At 51.2% G+C, this 10242-nt stretch overlaps 1 long non-coding RNA gene across 1 annotated transcript; it reads left to right on the forward strand.

Moving 5' to 3' along the window:
* The first annotated feature begins 6895 nt into the window (after positions 1 to 6895).
* Positions 6896 to 9637, forward strand: LOC123125523 (uncharacterized). The gene is made up of 3 exons (XR_006461430.1): positions 6896 to 7737; positions 8767 to 8851; positions 9070 to 9637. It is a non-coding gene; the product is annotated as an uncharacterized lncRNA (long non-coding RNA).
* The last annotated feature ends 605 nt before the right edge of the window (positions 9638 to 10242 follow it).

Raw genomic sequence — 10242 nt, forward strand, 5'->3', positions numbered from 1 at the left:
TAATTAAACATCAATATTTGTTCTAATGCAAGCATTCATCAGATATAGGTAGATTCCACCTAAATCAATGGAGATATATAGCAAAACAAATATCTACAATATTCACACAATAAATCATCACATATGGCTATAAGAAAGACTAAACCTAGGGTTCATCTAGGTTCTAGGGTTCATCATATAACCTAGAGAGGGTTCCTCATATGGCTATAAGAAAGACTAAACCTAGGGTTCATCTAGGTTCTAGGGTTCATCATATCAACTAGAGAGGGTTCCTCGTATGGCTATAAGAAAGACTAAACCTAGGGTTCATCAACTAGGTTCATCACATTGCAATCATCTAGGTTCTAGTGTTCATCATATCAACTAGAGAGAGTTCCTCATATGGCTATAAGAAAGCGGATTGATTGACTCAAACTAGTTGGGGGATTGGAGGAGCTTACCTTCCTCTTTCCGTAGCCATCTCGATCCACAAAATCCGTGAATCAACGAAGAATATCGGAGTGGGGAAGTGGAGGAGATGAGAAAAGGGGCGAGAGGAAGAAGAAGGCGGCTGGGTGGGTGGGGATTAGGGGTTGGGGTGGGGTGGGCGGGCGGTTGGGTTTATAAATGCCCAAACCCTACCGCCATAGGGCGCGGCGGTAGGAGACCACAACCTACCGCCATCAGACCCGGCGGTAGGGTGCCTCCCCCCACGCCCCCCTTCTGTGACCAAAAAAACGAGCAACGCAGCGGTAGGGTTGCACACCCTACCGCCGAGGCCCTAGGCGGTAGGATCCTACCGCCAGGCTCCCTGGCGGTAGGGTGTGCAACCCTACCGCTGCTCTGCTCGTTTTTTTGGTCACAGAAGGGGGGCGTGGGGGGCGGGGAGGGAGGCACCCTACCGCCGGGTCTGATGGCGGTAGGATGTACAGACCTGCCGCCTTTGTGTGTGGCGGTAGGGTGGCCTAGTGTGCATTTTTTGCACCTTCTAATTTCTTTTGTCTTCAATTTTTGGTGACAACATTTAAACAGCATATGTATGACATATGAAGCACACAATGTATGATATATGATGCACACACCACAAATCTATAAATAAGGTAGGTTCGATACATAGCAAATCTATAAATAAGGTAGGTTCGATACATGGCAAATAAGTTATACATAGCAAATTAACGAAACAGTTTCACGAGCAAATTCATATGGTTCACGAAGCAAATATGCAAGTTTTTAGTTCAACGACACGGCAGCAACTTCAGTCCTTCCTTCCCCTCTTCGACTTTCGGTCCTCGTTATCCTTGGATCGCTTCTCGGCCGCCGTCTTCTTGCGGGCCGTAGGACGTGGTTTCTGAAACGGGGATGGACTCTTCCAATCCTTCTTTGGCACATTCCTCTTCTCACGCCGAGTTGGCTGAGTTGCTGGAGGTCCATCGTCATCATCGTACTCCTCCTCCTCCTCATCGTCCTCTTCCACTTCCTCACCATGTTCTTCTTCTGCGCCCTCTTCTTCATCTTCCTCTTCATCATCATCGTCGTCACTCTCCTCCTCGTCATCTTGAACCGGCCTAGACGACGAGGCTGCATGGCTCGATGAAGCGAGGCTACGCATCGGTGCAGGAGGAAAAACATCCTCGGTGTTTGTAGCGCACCCAAGCAGGCCCACAAGCCGGCGTGCTTTGTTGACGTATTTCTGCAATGATAACGAAACAATATGAACTTCTCGAATGTCCAATGATAACGAAAATGAACTCCGTATTACCTTCACCGTTTCCCTCAACTTGTTCTCACAAGCTTGAGTCCCAGGGACAGCACTAAGCGCATCAGAGGCATGAAAAATGCTTTTGTTCAGCTCCGAAGACTGCAAAGTAATAAAATGAGTCAATAGCACGAAAAGCTGATTTCATCCAACCGTCGGTTCAAAAGAGGTAAAAACAACACACCACTCTGTTCATGAGGGATCCGTACTCCCTAAACCCACCTTGAAGCTGTCTGATGCTCTCGTTGTAGGCTTCATTCTCTGAGGCGTCATCGAACAGGTCTTCGGCATCTGCTGTCGTCCACTGGGGCCTCAGACGCAGACGATGCTTGATGCCATCATCGTACCACAGCATGTGATCCTCGTACTCGTCCCAGTCAATCACTCTCCTCTCCGTGTCTTTGCGTCCTTTCCACTCGTTCCATTCCCACGTATCTCACATGTTCGCCTTCCCAATCCGTGATTGATTGATTCTTCTGCCTGCTCATCCTGCAATGCATAAGAAAGAATGTAAAACACCCTTCTTTTATGAATGTAAAGCATCAAAACAAGAACTTAGAATCGATGAGGACGGCTTGTGGTACTCACAGGTGTAGGTCGTAGCCACCGGTATCGTGGCCGGCTGGTGGTGTGTGTTGCGCCTTACCAAATTGTGCGGCAACGCGCTGTGGCAAGTGGTACTCCACGGCATAGACACAAATCATGGGCACGATGCACCGGAAGAGAAGTCGGTCCTGCTTGCACATGCTGTTCAGCTCGAACCCCCACTCTCGATCATCACTATACGGCCGCCAAGTAACCTATAACCAAACAATGTTAGGCTCAAGTGAAAGTGTTATCGAAACAATGGTAAGCTCAAGTGAAAATGTAGTTCTTATACCTGGAAAGGCGTGAGAGCATCAAGCTCGTTGTGAAGACCTTGTACAAGGCCTTCGATTCGCCCGTGTAGACACGCACCACGTCCCAAGCGTATGCGACGGTCGGGTTCCGATCATCTTCGTCATCTTGGCCATAGTCCGTCCATGCACGCGAGCGCAGCTTCTCCGGACGGCCCACCGGGATTGCTCCCACATCCAAATGGAGAGGCCCCATACACATCCACACATACCGGACGTGACTTCCGCTCTCTGGGTCGCGTCGTCAAGCTACAAACCATGTTCAGATGATAAGATGTCAAAATGTAAAGCAGCACACGTCTGATATTTGAAAGAAAGTGATATTCACTTACCGAACGGTATAGGTAGGCGAGTCTGGCGGCCCCCCAGCTGTACCCCGCATCCCAGTCCTTTAGGAAGTCGAGATACATCCATAGGGCAGAGTTCCCGGAGCAGTCCGGAAACACTACATCCGTGAGAATGTACCACAGGTAGGCCCTGGCGTACTGCTCCACCACCCGGGACTCGGCATCTTCCGGGCACTTGCTCCGGTGCTCGAGGAGCCATGACAGCGGTATGCCGGAAGTCCGGTTGCTCTTAGCGGGGGGGGGGGGGGGGGCAGTCGCCGATGAGGCTGACAACCCTCTCGTGCCACTTCGCCCTCTCCACTCTTCCTGTGAGAGCACGACCCTCGAGTGGTAGTGCCGTAATCATCGCCCAATCCTCGAGGGTCACAGTCATCTCCCCACATGAAAGATGAAAGCTGTGCGTCTCTGGCCGCCACCGGTCGATCAAAGCCGTGAGAGCTGAGTGAACGAGCGTCGGCGGCTTACGCTTGAACTGCAGGACGAAACCCAATAGTCGGGCTCTCCTGAAGAACGATGTGTATCGATCGTCGTACTCCATCTTAACCGTCGTCTTGTGAGCCCTCATCCGCAGTGGCGGCAGCATCTGTGAAAATCAATAACCAAAGCATAATTCGCATGGACATAATAGTTAGCAACTTGTTTTCATCAATTCAAAAGATTTGGTTTAAAATGGTAATTACCACTCCATTCTCAATGAAACGGGCACGGTGACGCTTGTCGAACCTAGGGTCAAGCATTGTGTACTTCGTGCCGATGTCGTCCGCAAGAGGTGGCCTCCTAAAGGAATTGCATAAGCATATCAAAAGATTTTTCAACATGAACTGGGTTCAACATTAACTACGAAACATTTCGATGCATAACAAAAATTAATCACATCCAACAGAACCTATGAGTTCAATCACCATGGTTCAAATGCATCGTAACACATATTTCTCCAACAACATCCAACATGCATAATCTCATTTTTTGTTAACAAAGAAAAAAATGAACTAGGGTTCATCTTAAGGATTCATACACTACATATAACAAATATATCAAATATTCATCTCCAATATTCAGCATACACTACATCCAATACTTGCATCATAGCATAGGAACATGCATCATCCATCATATAAAAAAAACCATTCAAATCAATTATGAACTAGGGTTCATCTTGACACAACCATACCAACTATTCAATATAGTTCATATCTAACACAATATAACATCTAGAATCAACCTAAATCAATCCTAGGGTTATTTTTTTCAAATAGGAGTGATTTGAATCGAATAATGCGACGAATCGAAAGGTGTTTGATTAAAACCTATTGGAGGGATCGAAAGGTGTTCTTTCTTCGGGGCCATCTCGATCCGCAAAATCCGTCAAGAAACGAAGAAGATCGGAGGGGGGGAGTGGACGGGATGAGAGAGGGCGAGTTGGAGCAACTGCTCTGTTCTTCGTGGTGGGGGCGGCTGGGTGGGGGGAGAAGGGGTGGGGGCGGCTGGCCCGCGGTTTATATATGCCCACACCCTATCGCCAGAGACTCCGGCGGTAGGTTCAGACATCCTACCGCCGGGTGGAGCGGCGGTAGGGTGTGACGGAGGGGGCACGGAGGCCGTTATCGTTGCTGACGTGGACAAGTTTGCTACCGCCGCAGGTCTCGGCGGTAGGCTATATGATCCTACCGCCGTGCCTCGTGGCGGTAGGGGAAAGGGTCAAATCTCAAAAAACTTTCAAACTAGGGTCAGATCTCGATTTTGTTTAACAAAAGGGTCAAAACACGAAATTTTGCCTCCCCAGGCGATTTTTTCGCGCCGGCGCAGAAAAATCGGCCCAGTCGCGCCCCCAGGAGCCCGATTTTCGCCAGCCTGGGTCGAAATTAGCGCCGGCGGACCTAGGCCGAACCCGGCGCGCTAGGGGCGCTCGGGGGCGCCGGGGCGAGCGGTTTTGGCGCGAAAGAGCCGCGGGCTCGCCGCGTCAGCGACACCGCGCGTTGTCTTCCCCCAACGCCTCGGTTTTCCGTGGGGAAACAATGGCAAGGCTGCCGCCGGTCAGCCTTACCATTGATTCCTCACGGGCGGCGCGTCACGGGGCGGCGCGCCGACGCCTCCCCTCCCTCGCACGCGTACACACGGGCGCGGCGCGGCTATATAAGTCGGTGGCCTCCCTCGCCTCTGGCCACACCAGCCCTAGCCCTAGCCGCCGAGCTCTACCTCTCCCGAGAGCCGCTGCCGAGCCCTCCCTCTCCCGAGCGCCGCCGCCGAGCCCTCCCTCTCCCGAGCGCCGCCGTCGAGCCCACCCTCTCCCTCCCTCCCCGATGGCCGAGCGTTTCCCCGGAGATGAGGCGGCGGCCAACGGCTTCGGCCGCCGCTCGCTCCGCGAACAGGAGTCTTGGCTCCTATTCCAGGCGAACATCCCAGCGCCGCCGGACATGCGCGCCGGGCCGACGGGGTGGAGACTCAGCAACGGGGGAGTGCCCATTCCCTCGTTGCCCGACGCCGTGGCGAAGCCCTCCTACTTCGCCGACGAGGTCGAGGTCGTGCGCGCCTCCCTCACCGACGCCCAGCTCGCCCTCCCCGAGTACGCCGCCGACAACCAAGCGGCGTGGACGGCATACTTCCAGCGCCGGCAGCAGCAGAGGATGGCGTCCACCAACGGCGCGCCGGTGGTGGCCGGCCTGAAGAACAGCGAGGGACGCCACCTGTGGTGGGGTGTCCCCGGCCGCACCCTCGAGGGCGTTCTGACGTAGCTCGAGGGCGGCAACGACCCGCCGTTGGCATACCCCCCCCCTCCCGCCAGGGCGGCCGCCACGGCCATGGCTCACCGCCGACGCGACGGGCAATGGTTGCCCAGGAGGTTCGACGCCTCCTCTTCTTCCTCCTCATCACGTTCTTCTTCGCACTCCTCCGGCTCTCCGGCGCTGCTCGGCGTCAAGGCCGAGCCCTCGGCCGGCGCACTCGCAGCGCTGGCATCGTCATCAACGAGGGCGGCCGGCGCGCCTCCTCGTTGGCTCCTCCGCGCTTCGTCAAGCCCAAGACGGAGCCGGGGCTCGCGCCGGTGAAGACGGAGCCGGGCCTCCCCACGGTGAAGACGGAGCACGGCGGCGACGTCGAGCTCGACGACGACGCGGCCCTGGAATGGACGCACACGAACTCCCTGAAGATGGCGAGGGAGCGCCAGTGCGCCGCTCTGCGGCGATTCGCGCAGCGCCGCCGGGGCCGCGACGAAGGAGGAGTCGTCGTCATCGAGGACAGCGACGACGACGACGCGCCGCCGCCACCAGTCCGCGTTGGCGACGCCGGTCAGGGGTCCACCAGGGACGGCCACGTCAAGGAGGAGAAGCCCGACGACGGCGGCGGCGGCGAGGATGGCGGCGACGACGGCGACTACTCCGTGTTCAGCCAGTTTCTTTTTTAATTAGATATATTATGTAATAAAAATCCGCGACTATTATGTAATATATGCCGAACTTCGCCGAAATTTGCCGAAATTTGCTATATTTTTTCCTTTTTTGAACGCGATTGGGACGGCCCTGGGGCGGGCGGCTGGGGACCAACTCATCCCCAGACCGACTTTTGACGTCCGCTCACCCCGGGCGGCGATTTTAGGCGCCCCCTGGAGGCCAACGGCTGGAGATGCTCTAAGGGCATGGCCATCGCGTAGCCCCAGCCCTGCTGCCTCATGGGACAGCTAGGTTCGAACTCCACGGTGGCAACAAACTGTTAGCTTGAAGGTGGCAGGTGCTGCTTGCAAAGGAGGCTGCTGCTTCAATGAAGAAAGATAGTAAAATCTCTACTATTTATATTTATACTAATAAACAATCAAACATGATCTTTTTTAAGCACACCCCATAAAATGTACACAAACCCATTATAACCGTTCGATTAGGCCCACTAATTTAATCTAACAGTCAACCTAAATCTAATCCCTTCTCTCGTGTGTACTTAGTAATTTAGGTTGGCTGAACATACTCCACCGAGAGGAAATTTCAGCCCCGCTTGCGCAACCGCATCGCCTGTAATCACGCAAGGCCTGAAAAAAGGATCTGATCTGAATTACCCTCCGATAGTCACGCAACGCATCCCTGTAATCATGCACCCTCAAGCTTGACGCTAACACACCATCCCTACGCTCCCTGCCTGCCGGCGCCGCGCCGCCCATGGAGCAGGAGCCGCCGCGACCCCCCGGCCTCGTGCCCTGCAGCCCGCAACATACCTCGCCGCCGCGCCGCCGAGTGAGCAGGAGTGGCCGCGACCCCGGCCTCGTGATGTGAAGCCCGCAGCATGCCGCGCAACGCGCCGCCGCGCTGTCGACTGAGCAGGAGCCCCCGCGCACGTACACAATAAGCAGACACCCATGCAGCTGGATGGATTTTTCCTTGAGGAGCACACGCACCTATGAAAACTGCAAGCCGCCGGCTTGCTTGATCGGTGGCACGACTCAACGGAACACGCAGGCAAACACAACCGTTTTCATGACCGAGCGTGTCTGTGGAAGCCGGCTCTCCTACCCAGGCCATTCTCTGCAAGACCGGCGAAGACAGCTTCAGCCTCCCCTCCTCCCCGCCAAGGACGGAATCACGGAAAGATCTGCTTCATCCAAACCGTGTCCGCGAGGACGACGGGCAGGTAGATCCGTACATATACCAAGGTCGATGTTGGCCGATGCTTGCGGTTGCAATTTCATATCCTGGCCGGTGATGTATTGATGCTCATTGTGAGCCATGGAATAATAACCGGGAACTTTTCACCTCTCAGTCATACTAGATGAATCCTTGTAAGTAATCTCTTTTCCCTACCCCTTCTTGTATTTACAGGAAATTCAAGTGTGGTTCAATGCAATTTAGTTTTTCGTTCCATCTGACAATTCAGTTGTATTATTGATTTGGACAATTTTCAGAAATTTTAACCCCTCTTTTGACTTTTGGCTTCCTCAATCATTCTTAATTATTTAATGTCGATATGAGGTATTGTTCCCAACATTATACCTGAGAAATGTTAGTTGAACACTTCGGTTTGTTGATGATCAATTCTAAAGACAGATTATTAGCAGTGCAATATCTTTGTTGGTTCAGTCAAATAGTCCGAGTCAAGCCGGTTTGTGGCCAGGCGTGTGATCGTGAGGCGTCTGGAGTTGTGGGCGATCAGTTAAGCCAGCCGCAACGTACGCGCTGCAACACATCGTGTGCGCCGCCGGGGATGGGGCTTGCCTGCTCCCCGGGTATGCTCCCATCGGTGCTACGCACGCACGCCTAGCGGCTCGCTCGCCCCGGCCGCGGGACTACGTCCAGCAACTTGAAAATCGGCGGCATCGACGAGCTGCATGCATGCATGAGTTGTTAGCTGGATGAGGTTAGTTAGCTAGCTTAGCGCGTGGAGTTAGTGGCCGGTGTGGCAGCATGCGCGGAGATCATATGCCATGATGCACGGAGTTCCATCGAAAACACCGGGTAGTCGTTGAGTATCCCTGATACATTTACTATATCCCTATAAAAGCACCACAGAGGGTTAGATCTATGTATGGCTCTGGGGTTAATATATTCATATACAGTCAGATGTACTCCGTGACACTACTTAAGTGTGTCAACAATATTATAGCTCTGGGCACAATATTCCTACAAACTCTAGAGGCCATTTAATTTAATATATGAACCTATGGAGGAAGGTCTCCTTGGTTGAACTCAGTTAATCAGCGGCAGACGTTGTCTTTGTATATGCCAGTACATTTAAAAAAACAGATGTTGTGTTGCAGGGCCACTGTTTATTGTAAATTCCTTATTTATACCTACACTTGATGCATTTTCAGGTTAGAGAGAGACAGAGGGAGGGAGGGAGACCGGACATGGAAATATGAAGGCAACTCAGTATTGAAGATAATCATATTGCCCCATGTATGTTCATGTTACATTCGTTAAAAAAGTTGTGGGCTGATAACATTTTTCCTTTGTAATGTAAATCTCTAGGTAATGTCATTCTCTTTCATGACCTCTTTGAGGACTATGACTTACTAAAAGGATCAAAAGAAGACAACCAAGTTTTCAGACCGTATATGTTTACCATGATAAACCCTTTTTTTAGCTATTTGTAATGCACGATATCGTATATGCAGGACATGGTGCCTCTGCCACCGGCCTCGACGCAGAGTCCCCGCTGCCCCGCGCCTGGTGGCACGATGTCTCCCTCTTGGCCGCCCGTCTGTTTCGGCCGCCCAGACGTACTCCCATGAGGCCGCCCTCGTGTGCGGTGTCTGTCCCGCTCTCACTATGGTGCCATTGCTCTCCATTGTATTTTTTTTTATTTTCCTAGCGCCAAGTATTTTTATTAATTTTTGCCATAGTACCAATGTATAGGTGTCAACAGGTTTTCCTATGTTGATCCCAGTTAGTACAAAATGTTAGTTCATGGCATACAAATCCGTTTAGCCTCTCTTTTGCATGTGCTGACCAATTTTATATATTGTTGTGCAGATGTAAAATTGGCTTTTGTACGAGAAAATAAGATTCAAGAAGTAGGCATCCTTATCAGAGCAATTGCATTGTAAAGTAGTTTGCATTTTGTTTTCGGTGGCTACACTAGAAGTGAAGACTACATGCGTATCAGTCAATTTTATTTTCTATTGCTAAATCTATACTTCCCAATCAAAATACCATGTCCACTTTAGAAAATACCATACTTGTACAGAGGAGAAATTGATGGAAGTATTGAATAGTCATTGGTAGAATTGAGCAAGTGTTGCATAACTTTAACTTTTTTCCTTGCATGTTGATCATGTGTAAATTCATCTCGAAAATCAATTTGTTCAAAAAGCTTAGTGACCATGGCCAGACGCTTGATTCTTCACTAGGTTGTTGGATCACAACGGTGTTTCACTTAAAAAAAATACATTTAGAGTGACATCTATTTTGTATCCATTTTATTTATATTCTTTTCCAAGAATTATTTAAAATTTAGAATATGTGAACTCACTTGATCAAAGTTTTAGACGTGCGTTGCACGTGCACGTTTACTAGTGAAGAAAAAGAGGGAAAATGTGTGGTAAGCTGGGAAGAAAATAGCAGAGAGTGACGCAAGTAAGAACGTATGAGGCAGCATGTGGGTTGGACAGTAATCAGTATGGGCAATGGCTCTAGCTCTCCAAGCCTAGGTGGATGTACGGGGGCAGCACCTTGCTGCTGTCTCTCCATTGTACATGCCCTAAGGGCATCTCTGACAGATCCCAAATCCTAAACCAATATTGTAAGTTTCTCTTCTATCCCATCTTTCTAATTCTATTTATGGAAAT

The sequence above is a fragment of the Triticum aestivum genome, chromosome 5D (assembly GCF_018294505.1).
Source record: "Triticum aestivum cultivar Chinese Spring chromosome 5D, IWGSC CS RefSeq v2.1, whole genome shotgun sequence".
Taxonomy (NCBI): Eukaryota; Viridiplantae; Streptophyta; class Magnoliopsida; order Poales; family Poaceae; genus Triticum; species Triticum aestivum.